This window comes from Ascaphus truei, chromosome 11 (assembly GCF_040206685.1).
Source record: "Ascaphus truei isolate aAscTru1 chromosome 11, aAscTru1.hap1, whole genome shotgun sequence".
Classification (NCBI taxonomy): Eukaryota; Metazoa; Chordata; class Amphibia; order Anura; family Ascaphidae; genus Ascaphus; species Ascaphus truei.
The window spans coordinates 30069491-30082597 of NC_134493.1; positions in this window are offsets into that span (position 1 = coordinate 30069491).

Consider the following 13107-nt stretch of genomic DNA (forward strand, 5'->3'; position numbering starts at 1 on the left):
AGGACGTTTTAGGGATATTGGGATGGAATAAAGCTACATCAAACACAGGACCTGTTTTTTGATTCTTTGACTAAGTGACACAGATCCGTTATCCCAAACAGTAAATCTTTAATGGAAACCTTAAACTCCCAGCCTTTCCCTTTAACAGACTTCATTTAAATGAGTCCAAACAGAGATCAGATCAATGTGAAACATTGAAGTGAACTCATCGAACTGCCCAGTGAACTGCTCAGGCTTCTACAGTATTGAGCAGCAGAACCTTGAGACTAAGAATGATTACTCAGGGTTGTCACATCCTCAAGATCATCTTACACGTTTGTGGCAAACCTGGGGGATTATTCCAAGTACTGTATCAAGATCTTGCTTTCTAGGAAATGTCGATTGGAGAGTTTTATCTTCAACTTCAATGCATGCTGCCTGTGTGTATGTATATATATATATATATATATATATATATATATATATATATATATATATATATATATATATATATATATATATATATATATATATACAGGCATACCCCGGTTTAAGGACACTCACTTTAAGTACACTCGCGAGTAAGTACATATCGCTCAATAGGCAAACGGCAGCTCACGCATGCGCCTGTCAGCACGTCCTTAACAGCAATTCCAGCTCCCTACCTGTACCGAAGCTGTACGCAAGCGGGGAGACTATAGAGCCTGTTACAAATGCGTTATTTACATCAGTTATGCACGTATATGACGATTGCAGTACAGTACATGCATCGATAAGTGGGAAAAAGGTAGTGCTTCACTTTAAGTACATTTTCACTTTACATACATGCTCTTGTCCCATTGTGTACGTTAATGTGGGGTATGCCTGTATATATATATATATATATATATATATATATAAAAGAGAGAGACAGACAGACAGACAAACAGGACAGGCACTCCTATGTTCAAAATAGTGAGATGTATTATTATTATTTTGAACATAGGAGTGCCTGTCCTGTTTTGCTTTTCGTGTACTTTTTGGACGGTATGTACCCTCTCTTTACCCTTATTCCATTTATTGTTTTGTGAGTGCCTTGTTTCTGATATATATATATATATATATATATATATATATATATATATATATATAATATATATTTATATATATATATATATGTATATATATTTGTATATGTATATGTACTGTATACATGTATACATATATATATATATATATATATATATATATATATATATATATATATATATATATATAGATAAATGCATACGAGTAAAGAAAATCCATGGATATGGTATTTCAACTGTAGGCAAAATGTACTCTGCTGTGCAGAATCTGTGCATTGAGAGTCTGGGAAACATGTACATACTGTAAGTTAAATGAGGTGCAATGGAGCTAATCACAAAGGATGATGTGAATGATATGGCGTCTGTACTTACGCTTGTTTGTTTTGCAGCAGCTTAGCGTGAGAAACCCCATGCTGTTTTAGCATACTTCAAATTGCAAAGGTTACACTATAAACTGCCACAGTTGATATACGGATGGGACACAAATATCAGTATTACAACAGTGAGATGTAAATAATGATTAAACTCTGGAGAATCAGCGAAACTCGGAATAATACTCTGAATGACAGTGAATGACACTCTGAATGACAGTGTTCACATGAATGATACATTGCGCTGAAGAGTATTCAGAACATTTTAAATAGCTCAAAAGAACAACACTGTAACTAGGTAATGCTATTACAGATGTATGAACAACAACACCTGACAACAGTAGTGATGCTGCTGGAACGGTGACATATTTTAAGGATGTGGTTCCATTGCTTCCGCTACCATTTCATTGTAAATCTTTAGCACTATGGTCTGGGCAATTCAATATCAAGATTCACAATGTACAATATATACTGATGTTTTGCATTATTTTTGCATTATTTGCTTACTATGGTACTATGTGCTGCTCAGTATAGAAAAGGATAGAGGGATGTTTGCACACAAGCTATCAACACAAGTGTAGAGGCGCAAACATCCCACAAGGTGATAGTCACATTTGGTCGGCCTTAGTAGTATAATCTGGGGGTTGCAGTTTCCACTCCGTCAGACGTCACGGAAACCCTCACACAGGCTTCTCCAATCCTCGGTCTCCCGTACACAGTAAATCATAGAGAGAAGATAAACGTACTATGAAAAACACGCAAATAAGAGAATCGCACACACACGCTATCCAGAATCACTGGCTTTTGGTATTACTCAAACCAGGACCGCCGCGCCCTTCTGCCACAGTCCAGGACTTCACTTTGCATGCTGGTAACCGAGTGTATACAAAGGTCGCTTGCACACCGCGTCCTTGCTGGTCCAATGCCAATGTGCGGGTGTCCTGGTTTAAATAACACCCAAAGCCTGTGATTTTGTATATCTTGTGAGCTTGGTTCCATTGCACCGTCCTGCGCTTACAGAGACCTCCGCACTTTTCCCCACAACATTTCAACAGTTTGCCAAGTAAGAGGGCAAGGGCCTCTGTAAGAGCCTCTTCCCTTCTCTCCGAAGCCGGCATCTCCTCCTGCAACGATGTGTCATGGCAACGCGATGTTACATGGCGACACAGTGCCATGACAATGTGATGTCACATGACGCCACGTCACCATGACAACGCAACATTGCAGGAGGAGATGCCGCTCTGGAGAAGGTAAGAGGCCCCGCAAAACCCCAATACACCGAGCCCCGCAAAACTCCCAGCTGGCCCTAATCAGAAGTCAACAACGACCTTGAGAGATCTGCAAAGTTCTGTGTCTGAGATGGGTGGCAAGAAAAAAGTCATCACTCAAAAAGACTCATCTTAAATCACTTACAGTATGGAGCTCGGGAAAAAAGCATACAGATGATACTGCAGACACACTGTATGGAAAAAGTTTTTGTGGTCAGACATTATTGGTTGGTGGGTAAATACTTCTGCAAACCACTGAGTATTTTGCAGAAGTATTCACCACTTCCCAATAATGTCACATTTTGTTGAATTAGAAATAATGTGTGCACAGTTTTTCAACAAACTTTTTTAATTCTAAGCTGCAAAGCTGTAGTGGTTAAACTGGACACTGTTATATGAGGAGCAGGTTAAATATCAGTAAAGGAAATGTACAAAACGAAATGTGCTGGTTGCATAAGTATTCAGCCGTTAAGTCAGTACTTGGTAGAAGCATCTTTTGCAGCAATTACTGCTAAGAGTCTTTCTGGATAGGTCTCTATTTGATTTGCACAGTAGGAAGGTGACGTTAGGACAGTTTTTCCAGCTCTGCGTGTTTGCAAGCCACCTGTTTGTACAGCTTCACTGACAGCTATTTCCACAGGAACTTCAGGTGTAATCGTGGTGCTGGCGTTCGGGTCACCAGCGAACAGATCTGCCAGAAAGCGCGGAGTGAATCTTCAGAGGCATTTTGTGTAATACCTTTGGGAGAGTCACCCCCAACTGTCACGCTATCATTGAGTGATCCAACTACATTCAGCACCCATTATTGTCCTTGGCCCTTTAGCACATTGAGAAACGCTCTGAATATAACTCACGACCACCATTGCAAGTTAATCTGCTACAGCAGGGGGGCGCACACTTTTTTCCCTGTGCCCCCCTGCCGACAGTCTCCTCACCCGCGCCTCCCTCACCCCCACTTACTTCAGCTCCAGCGTCATGACGTCATGTTGCCATAGCAATGTGACGTGACATGACCTTCCGGCGTCATTTGACGCCACGTTGCCATGGCGACGTGGGAAGGAAGCCGCCGGAGCCAAGGTAAGTAAAGGCTTACAGAGGCCCTGCAGGTCCCCCCGGCACTTAATTTAAGTGCCTTTGGGAAGCGCGCGGGCCCTCTGCAGGCAGTCTCGCGCCCCGCAGTTTGTGCACCGCTGTGCTACAGCATACCTCTGCTTTTTCCAGCTGGACTCAGAGTGGTAACGTTATCACCTACAGTGTATTTAATGTATAAAAAGTGATTGATTTCAGGGTCAGGATTAAAAACACACAATATATACATTCTTTATAGCGTGTTGGTCCTACACGCAATAAAGAATGTACAGTATATACTGTATTGTGTGTTTTTAATCCTGAACCTGAAATCAATCACTTTTTATACATTAAATTGATCTGTACTATGGAGCACACGCTTCTTTTTCTTTTGTTTGCATTGTAGATCAGGGGTGCGCAATCTTTTCCCCCTGCGGCCCCCTGCCTGTGCCCCACTCCCTGCTCGGCGTGAAATGACGCAGTGAGGCCATGGCAACGTGACATCACGTGACCCTGCGGCGGCTTTTGATGCTGGGTTACCATGACAAAGCATCGCTGGAAGCCAAGGTAAGTGAGTTGCAGAGGCCTCACCTTGTCCCTCGGCATTTAATTTAAATGCGTTGGGGGAGAGCGCGGCACCTCTGTAACCACCATGCCTCCCCCCCCCGAAAATCTTGTGTACCCCAGTTTGCGCATCCCTGTTCTAGATCATCCTGGAACTCTTTGTTGCCATAAAGAAGCTGCTGTATCTCCATTTGTTATCCCTACATGTTGATTATACAAACGTTGTACATTGGTTACTTGGATATCATCCCCTACATCAGCGGTGCGCAAAGTGGGGGGCGCGACCCCCAGGGGGGGCGGGAGATTGTGCTGGGGGGGCGCGGGCAGTTGCAGAGGCCCCGCGCTCTTCCCCCAGGCATTTAAATTAAATGCCGGGGGATCGCGTGAGGCCCCTGCAACTGTTTACTTACCGGGATTCAGCCGTCTGTGTTGCGTCACCATGGCAACGCGGCATCAATAGACGCCGCGGCACCATGTGACCTGACGTCACACGCCCACGCAGCGTCATCTGACGCGGCTGAAGGAAGGCAGGGGGGCGCGAGAGCCGGGGAAGAGAGACAGGGGGGCGCAGCACAAAAAGTTTGCGCTCCCCTGCCCTACATCACTGACTTTTTACACCAAAACCCTTTTTAATTTATGAATTCATATTGTCAAACATTGTCATAGATACAATGTGGATAAAAATAGGAAAGATTCCAAAGTTCGGTGCTCCGCAATATTGAGACACTATAATACAATCATGTCATGAAGAGTGCTGATCATAAGTTAGGGGAACAACCTTTATCCAGCCTCGTGAGTTCCGTGAAATCCAGTGTGCCTTTATTAAACTCCTTTATGTGGGGAAATGTGGTGTATGAACTCCAAGGCTGGAGTCAATTGTAAACAAACAGATCTCTGTATGAATACCACTATCCTATGTCGTCACCCTGGAGAGTGGCACTCGTTCAATAATAAATGAATAATCCCCCAATCCTTTGCATGAAGGAGAGGAGTACTCACAGTTCTGAGGCGGTTGACCCGTCGGCGTGCATCACGCTTGATGAACAGGACAGCAGGAGAATTCCACAGGGGAAAAAAGCGGAGCACAGCAATAAGAATGGGGGCTAAACACCAATTAGTATATGTTACGCCGATGCTCGCCACAAACCGGGACCGGACCGCGGGGCTGAGGTGGGGTTATATAATCACCGACCTGAGTCCACGCAGACTGATCCGGAGTGCGCAGTTCGTAGTCGTACATCGCAGGGTCAGGATTGGAGAAGGCAGCATCGTCGTTATGGAAGCAGGAGTTCGGCAACAGGTAGTCAGGATTTCCCCGCTTCAGCTTAGGAGCGTGAGCGCGGGGATGGCTTCTGCGCGAGGAGCGGCCTCGGCCCATGACGCCGATCTCAGCAGGAGGAGACAGCAGGCTGGCCGAAGTTCACCGCAGGGCAGCGTCGGGAAGAACCAACGCTTCAGCGCAGAAGTCCAAGGCAGGTCACTGCAAGAGGATCGCAGCAAGCCGCAGGAAAGGAAGGGTAGCCACTGCTAGGAGGGAATGCAGCAGGTACCGGTGCTGGCAACACGCTTCAGCACAGACGTCCCGGGTAGGCCACTGCAGGAGAATAGCAGCAGGCCAGTGCTGGCATCAACGCTTCAGCACAGACGTCCAGGGCAGGCCACTGCAAGGAGATAGCAGCAGGCCGCAGGAAAGGAAGGGTAGCCACTGCTAGGAGGGAATGCAGCAGTACCAGTGCTGGCATCAACGCTTCAGCACAGACGTCCAGGGTAGGCCACTGCAAGGAGATAGCAGCAGGCCAGTGCTGGCAACAACGCTTCAGCACAGACGTCCAGGACCAGGCCTCTGGATACTCAGGAACTTGGAAGGTAAGAACGCTAGGAGAGAGGCCTGGGGTGGTTTGTGGCAGAGACAGTAACATAGAGGTAGGAATAATTATGCTCGGCGCTGGTTCAGAGCCAACGCCTAGAATATAAAGGGCGGAGATCCAATCACAGGAGGAGGGTGTGTGAGAATTCCTCCAATGAAGTAGCACAGGGCAGAAGCTGCAATGAGAGGCAGCACCTGTGCCATAGATTGCCAGAGGAAGCCTGCAACTGCACATGTCTGCAAGGCAATAGTCAAAGCCAGTAGTGCATTCCTTACATTACCCCCCCCTTCAGGTGAGACCTCCGGACGAACAAGATCCATCACAGATTTGGGGGACATGGAATTGTTCCTAAACCTCCTTAGGCAAGAGGTGGCGTTGAAAGCCCATAGTTTGTTGGGATTCCTTACAGTACCCCCACCACTGGGTGAGAAGCCTGGGTGAACAGGACCATTCATAGGTCTGGGAGACATTGAGTTGTTCCTGAAGTGTCTCCGGCGAGAATTAGGTCCACAATCCAGATGTACATTGGCGAGTGCCATGAAAGACAGCGGTGGTACTGCAGTTCTTGGTACATGAACAATGGGACCTGAGGGCTCCGGAATGGGAACATCTGAAGGACAGTAGCCAGATGTCCGGTGCATAGTAATAGTCCAAGAGTACGGGACACAGGACACAGATTGTCGGACAAAATTAGCAGAGGGATCTTCAGAGAAGGCAATGTCTTTAGTGAAATCAGCATGGAGGAAGTTGAGAAAGTCTTTAGCTTCCAAGGAATTCCGGGTGATGGTTAGCGAGGGAATGGGGCGGGAGGGTACACTACACACTATAGCAGCGGTACTTTTGATACAAAACAGGGTTGCTATACTAGGCAATTTGCAAGAGTCTGTAGCAGTGTGTATGCAATCCTTGGTCATGGTACTGGCAGTTGAAGAAGGATCCGCTTCCTTTGGTTTGTGATCTTTAGAGAGAATCAACTCCGAAATTGTGGCCTTGGTAAAGGACATAATAAGCATGTCTATACCCATAATGGACCCATAGAGAATAGGGACGGACGCTTCAGGTAAAGCGACGAGGTCCAGTAAGGGTATCTTCGTCTTAGAGAAAGGCCAAATGCCATCCAGAAAGGGCACTTTGGGCACCGCACAGAGACCTGCGTGTAAGGAGTCTGTTTGAAAGGTGAGAAAACAGATCTTATCCAAAAAAAAAGGCAGGCGGTTAAACGGTGCATCAGCCTTAGGGAAAAAAGTCTTGGGGTTAAAGCTGGGTACCTCCAACACAGAGAAAGAAGACAGAGAACTAAAGCTTGGCTTCGGAGTAGAGATCCCAGGTACCCAGGTTTCACATGATACTATGGGAGAAGCAATGCAAATTGTTACTGTTTTAAACATAGGGTTTTTAACATCGGTAGCTCCAGGCACCTTCTTGAGAGGTAACCCTAGTCTTGGGACAGGACAGTCAATAGCAAGTACCCCAAGTATTGTGGAAGACACAGAGAAATATACGTCCATCTTAAAGACGGAATTTTTTGAAAAAAAGGAAAGTTCCAAATGCGATAACCCTGAGTTTGTGGTAGTAGACATACAGTCAGTAGTGGATACCCCGAATACTGTGGGCGAATCAGCGTGAAACAGTATTATTACAGGAGTGGGCATCCCAAACTTAAAGTCATTTTTAATGATCCCGGAGGCTGTGGCATAATCCGTGAGAGAAACTGGGGTAGACTTTCCAATAGAAACAAGGGAGAACTTGCTAGTAATGAAATCAGAGAACATTGCACTTGTTTCAGAATTGGGTCCCAGAGAATCCCTAGTGAGGGCATCAGACTCCATGGGAAACTTAGTGACAGGGTTTTTGGAACCAATGAAAGGAATTGCAGGTATCCCAGACTTAGTAGGAGAAATGCCTTGCAAAACAGAAATTTTAGTAAAGGTGATAGGCATCACAGAAAGGACTGACAGAAGTAAGCTAGGCAAGATTGCCTCTACAACAGAAGACTTTACAGCGGCAGAGCTTAACTCAGCGGCTGCTTGAGAACCTTTAACTACAGTGAGAAGGGACTGCAGGTTTACAAAATCAGGAACAAAGGGAGTTTTACACTTGAAAACTTGATCCTTCAAAACGGGGAACCCAGACTGTAATAGTACTAAGGGTGCAACAGCAGATATGCTGATCTCAGAAGGGGTCACTTGGAAAGGGACATAATATGTACTGTTCACTTTAAACCCTAGGATTTGAGAAAAGGAGACCACAGACAGTGCAAGTGGGGCAACCACGACTGTGCTGGTCTCTGAAGTGGGTATTTGGGAAAGAGTGTCTGGGACATCAGAAACGACAACAGATTCCACGAAAAGGGGTCTATGCTCAGAAGCAGGGGTCTCAGCTCTCTGAGTGACAGACGGGGTCAGAGAAATACCTAGGAGTAGGGATTCTGTGAACAGGCTTAGAGAAACAAACGGCTCCAGAATACTTTTAACTGGAGCCAGTATTATTGCCGAAAGTTCAGGGGGCGTAACCCCGAGAATTTTAGCTGAATCAGGGGACATAAGGGGTTCATCCTCTGAGGCTAAGGAGGTGTCCTTGACTGGCGGACTACAGGGATTTACCAAGGGAGGCTCACAGGGCTGACCTGCAGGGGTTAACATAGAAAAAACCTCAAGGGTAAAGTTAGGCTGTAGCTGAGAATCAGGAAAAGATACACTAATCTCAGAGAGTGGGGACATAGGGTTTTCAGCTTCTTGCCCTAGAGACCTCAGCTTAGTCTGCGGGATACAAGGGTTAACTATGGGGACCTCACAGAGCAGACTAGCAGGGGTTAAAACAGAAATAACCTCGGGAACAGAGCTTAGAAATTCTGGTTTAGAATGAAAGGGCAAACAGGATTCATTTTCTGGTGCTGGGAGAGATACACTGACCTGGGGGATGCAGGGATTTACGGTGAGGGACTCATAGGCCTGACTAGCAGGGGTTAAGACAGAAAGAACCTCGGGGACAGAACCCAGGGAGGTTAACTCAGGACTAGGGACCGTGGCAGCTTCTTCCTTAGCGGGGAGTGACAGGGAGATGGTTTGGCCTTTCTTAGGAGAGGGTGGTAACCCCACAGGTTTAGTAACAGGACTGGCAGCATAGAAATTGTGATTAGAAAGTGCATAGGCAGCGAGAAAAGGGTCCCGCTCACTTAAGATTAGGTCAAAATCTTGGTATAACACACGGGCGGCATCTAGAATCTGATCTAGAGTCTTTCGATCTGGGGTGGAATTAGCAAGGTGCATCTGGGAGGACAGGGCCTGTTGAGTCTTTCTTTCCTCTTTAAATTGCTGAGATCTAGTAAGGAGTTCTTTACGACACAGTCTTTCCAGAGGGGTTAAACCTTTATATAAGAACTCACTCTCAGGCGGAGGCAGTCTCTCAAACAGGTATGGTCTTCCAAACAGGGACTGGTCCGCAGCCTGGGACATAGGTACAGTAAAAAATTTACCAACCCCCGCCACGGCGCGGTCCGGTTTTGTGGGGCCGAGCATACTGTTACGCCGATGCTCGCCACAAACCGGGACCGGACCGCGGGGCTGAGGTGGGGTTATATAATCACCGACCTGAGTCCACGCAGACTGATCCGGAGTGCGCAGTTCGTAGTCGTACATCGCAGGGTCAGGATTGGAGAAGGCAGCATCGTCGTTATGGAAGCAGGAGTTCGGCAACAGGTAGTCAGGATTTCCCCGCTTCAGCTTAGGAGCGTGAGCGCGGGGATGGCTTCTGCGCGAGGAGCGGCCTCGGCCCATGACGCCGATCTCAGCAGGAGGAGACAGCAGGCTGGCCGAAGTTCACCGCAGGGCAGCGTCGGGAAGAACCAACGCTTCAGCGCAGAAGTCCAAGGCAGGTCACTGCAAGAGGATCGCAGCAAGCCGCAGGAAAGGAAGGGTAGCCACTGCTAGGAGGGAATGCAGCAGGTACCGGTGCTGGCAACACGCTTCAGCACAGACGTCCCGGGTAGGCCACTGCAGGAGAATAGCAGCAGGCCAGTGCTGGCATCAACGCTTCAGCACAGACGTCCAGGGCAGGCCACTGCAAGGAGATAGCAGCAGGCCGCAGGAAAGGAAGGGTAGCCACTGCTAGGAGGGAATGCAGCAGTACCAGTGCTGGCATCAACGCTTCAGCACAGACGTCCAGGGTAGGCCACTGCAAGGAGATAGCAGCAGGCCAGTGCTGGCAACAACGCTTCAGCACAGACGTCCAGGACCAGGCCTCTGGATACTCAGGAACTTGGAAGGTAAGAACGCTAGGAGAGAGGCCTGGGGTGGTTTGTGGCAGAGACAGTAACATAGAGGTAGGAATAATTATGCTCGGCGCTGGTTCAGAGCCAACGCCTAGAATATAAAGGGCGGAGATCCAATCACAGGAGGAGGGTGTGTGAGAATTCCTCCAATGAAGTAGCACAGGGCAGAAGCTGCAATGAGAGGCAGCACCTGTGCCATAGATTGCCAGAGGAAGCCTGCAACTGCACATGTCTGCAAGGCAATAGTCAAAGCCAGTAGTGCATTCCTTACAGTATAGAATTAAAAGCACTTTAATTCATGGTAGACATCATGGTACAATGGCAGGTCAAATCTCTAACGCGTTTCGGGCAACAAAGGGCTGTTGCCTGAAACGCGTTAGAGATTTGACGTGCCATTGTACCTTGATGTCTACCATGAATTAAAGTGCTTTTAATTCTATATTAATTGGTGCTTAGCCCCCATTCTTATTGCTGTGCTCCGCTTTTTTCCCCATATAGATACAATGTGGACTGAGTCTCTGTATTAATAAAGTGATTGTTTTTATTTCTAGTACCCCAGAGTCCTTATTTTGGGGTTCTTTTTTTCTTTTTGGTGGTAAATATTTTTTACCCCATAGCCCCACCAGAGGTATTATTATTACAGCTCAACCCCCTTATAACGCTGTGCTTGGGGTCCAAAGAATCACATCGCGCTATAAGCGAATTGCGTTAGAAATAATGTACCATTGTATGCATTGTACAATAAAGTATTTAAGAAACCAATAATCGTGTAGTAAATTATTCATACATACGATAAATTGGGAGCCACTCATGCACCGCGCTATAAGCGGATTCGCGCTTTAGCGAATCGCATTATAGCGGGGTTGAGCTGTTTTAGGATTACATATTTTCTCTGGCTTCTTCTTACCTTTGATTAGGACTTTTCTCTTGAGCTGTATTTCTTCTATTTTATCTATTTTCTAAATTTGCAGTGAACTGATTATCTTGGATATTGTTTTTGCTTCAATTAGAACAGACTCAACTTCCTTTTAATCTCATACTGTTTGTAATGACTAATCTGATTTAAGGCATTCAGTGCTCTGCATGTATCCCCCCAAAAAGTGCCGGATTTAACAAAAGACAATGCATTATGCACAAAAAAAAAAAAAGACTTTAAACATTATGTTAGACACACATGGTTTTGCAAAAGCATGAAAGTGGTTATTTTTGAGTTATGTGAAAATGATGGTCTATAATCAAATTAATATTCCTCTCAAACATGTGTGTGCCTTCCAGTTTCAATGGAAACTATTTCATCTCATTATATTATTTAGGTCATTGCAGTCTATCTTCTCCCTCTGTTCAGTATTTCGTCAAAACACGGTATATCATGTCTTTAAAGAAGCTATGTGTTTCTCTGGGGCTTTCATCACAACTATAATAAAGATTTTAGAGGTGAGTATTACAGAGAGTCTGTGCTGGTTATAGGGCTGCAGACAGCTTTCCCGGGGCCCAGGACTAGAGTTTTCACTGCCCCCTCCCCACCCCGAGTCTGCAGCCCTGTTGGTTGTATGTGGAAATCCTATAATTAGTTATAGGCACAGTTCCCCTGTCTCTTGCAGCTCACACCAGTTAATTTCAGCTTCGGAGATTATGGAGCTCCCCAGATACATACCTGGATAGGTAGTACTGGTAGCGTCCTCTCCAGGGGAAACAAAATGGCGGCTTTCAATCTTCCACATCACGCAGGCCAATAGGAAGCCGCAAACATCATCCACTGCAGCTTCCCATTGGATCTCCTGATGTGGGGAATTTAAGTAACCAGGGAGTAGCGGCGCCACCGTGTCAGGCATTAAAAGTGGAATGCCCCTTTAAAGACTAGATGAGTTGTACTTATCCTTTAACTTTCCAATACACTGCAGGCTAATTACACACTATTATTCACATGACATGGTAAATTAGGTCAACAGAAACATTATCTATAATTGTTGTTTGAACTTTTAAATGTCTGATACATAGTATTGTTTTAAAGCGAATCTAAAGACAGCAAGTGGATGCAATTCATCAATCTATTTATCTTCTTGATTCTTCATGATTTGGAATTTCAGGCTGTGGGATGTGATCTCTGTGATCTCTATGATACTGGTGGATCCCATGTTGGGGCTTCGCTCTGATCTCCCACCTCGTGTCCCTACCCCCCGCCCCCCACTCCTCCAGGAAGGTGGTTTAGGGTCACACCCACCATGCACTGCTTGTCTGTGCTCCAGCCGGCCTCCCCATCCACTTCACTCCCAGCCCCCCTCCCTCCCGGTTCCCTCCAGATCAACCAACGCAGCAGGGTTCGGCGGGCCCACCTTCAGGTCCCAGGCTCTCGTGCTCAATGTTCCAGACCTCTGACATGGCCCAGGGTTTTTTGTTTTGCTTCCTCCGCGAGGTTTTGACTGCTGTGGGTCACGATGCAGCTACTCCAGGCTGCCCATGCCTGGACTTCTGTTGCCTCTTGTGGGGATGGTGGGAGGGTGTTCTGGGGATTTAATCAAAGGTTGTATGTTTTTAACGTGTGAGCTGGGTTTGGGTAGCGGGTGAGGTGGGAAAGAGAAGGGAGTGCGGGAAAGTCCAGTCTCCCTACCGGGCCTTGTCTTGCCCACTATGCCCCAAATGTTGTTTGTGCCA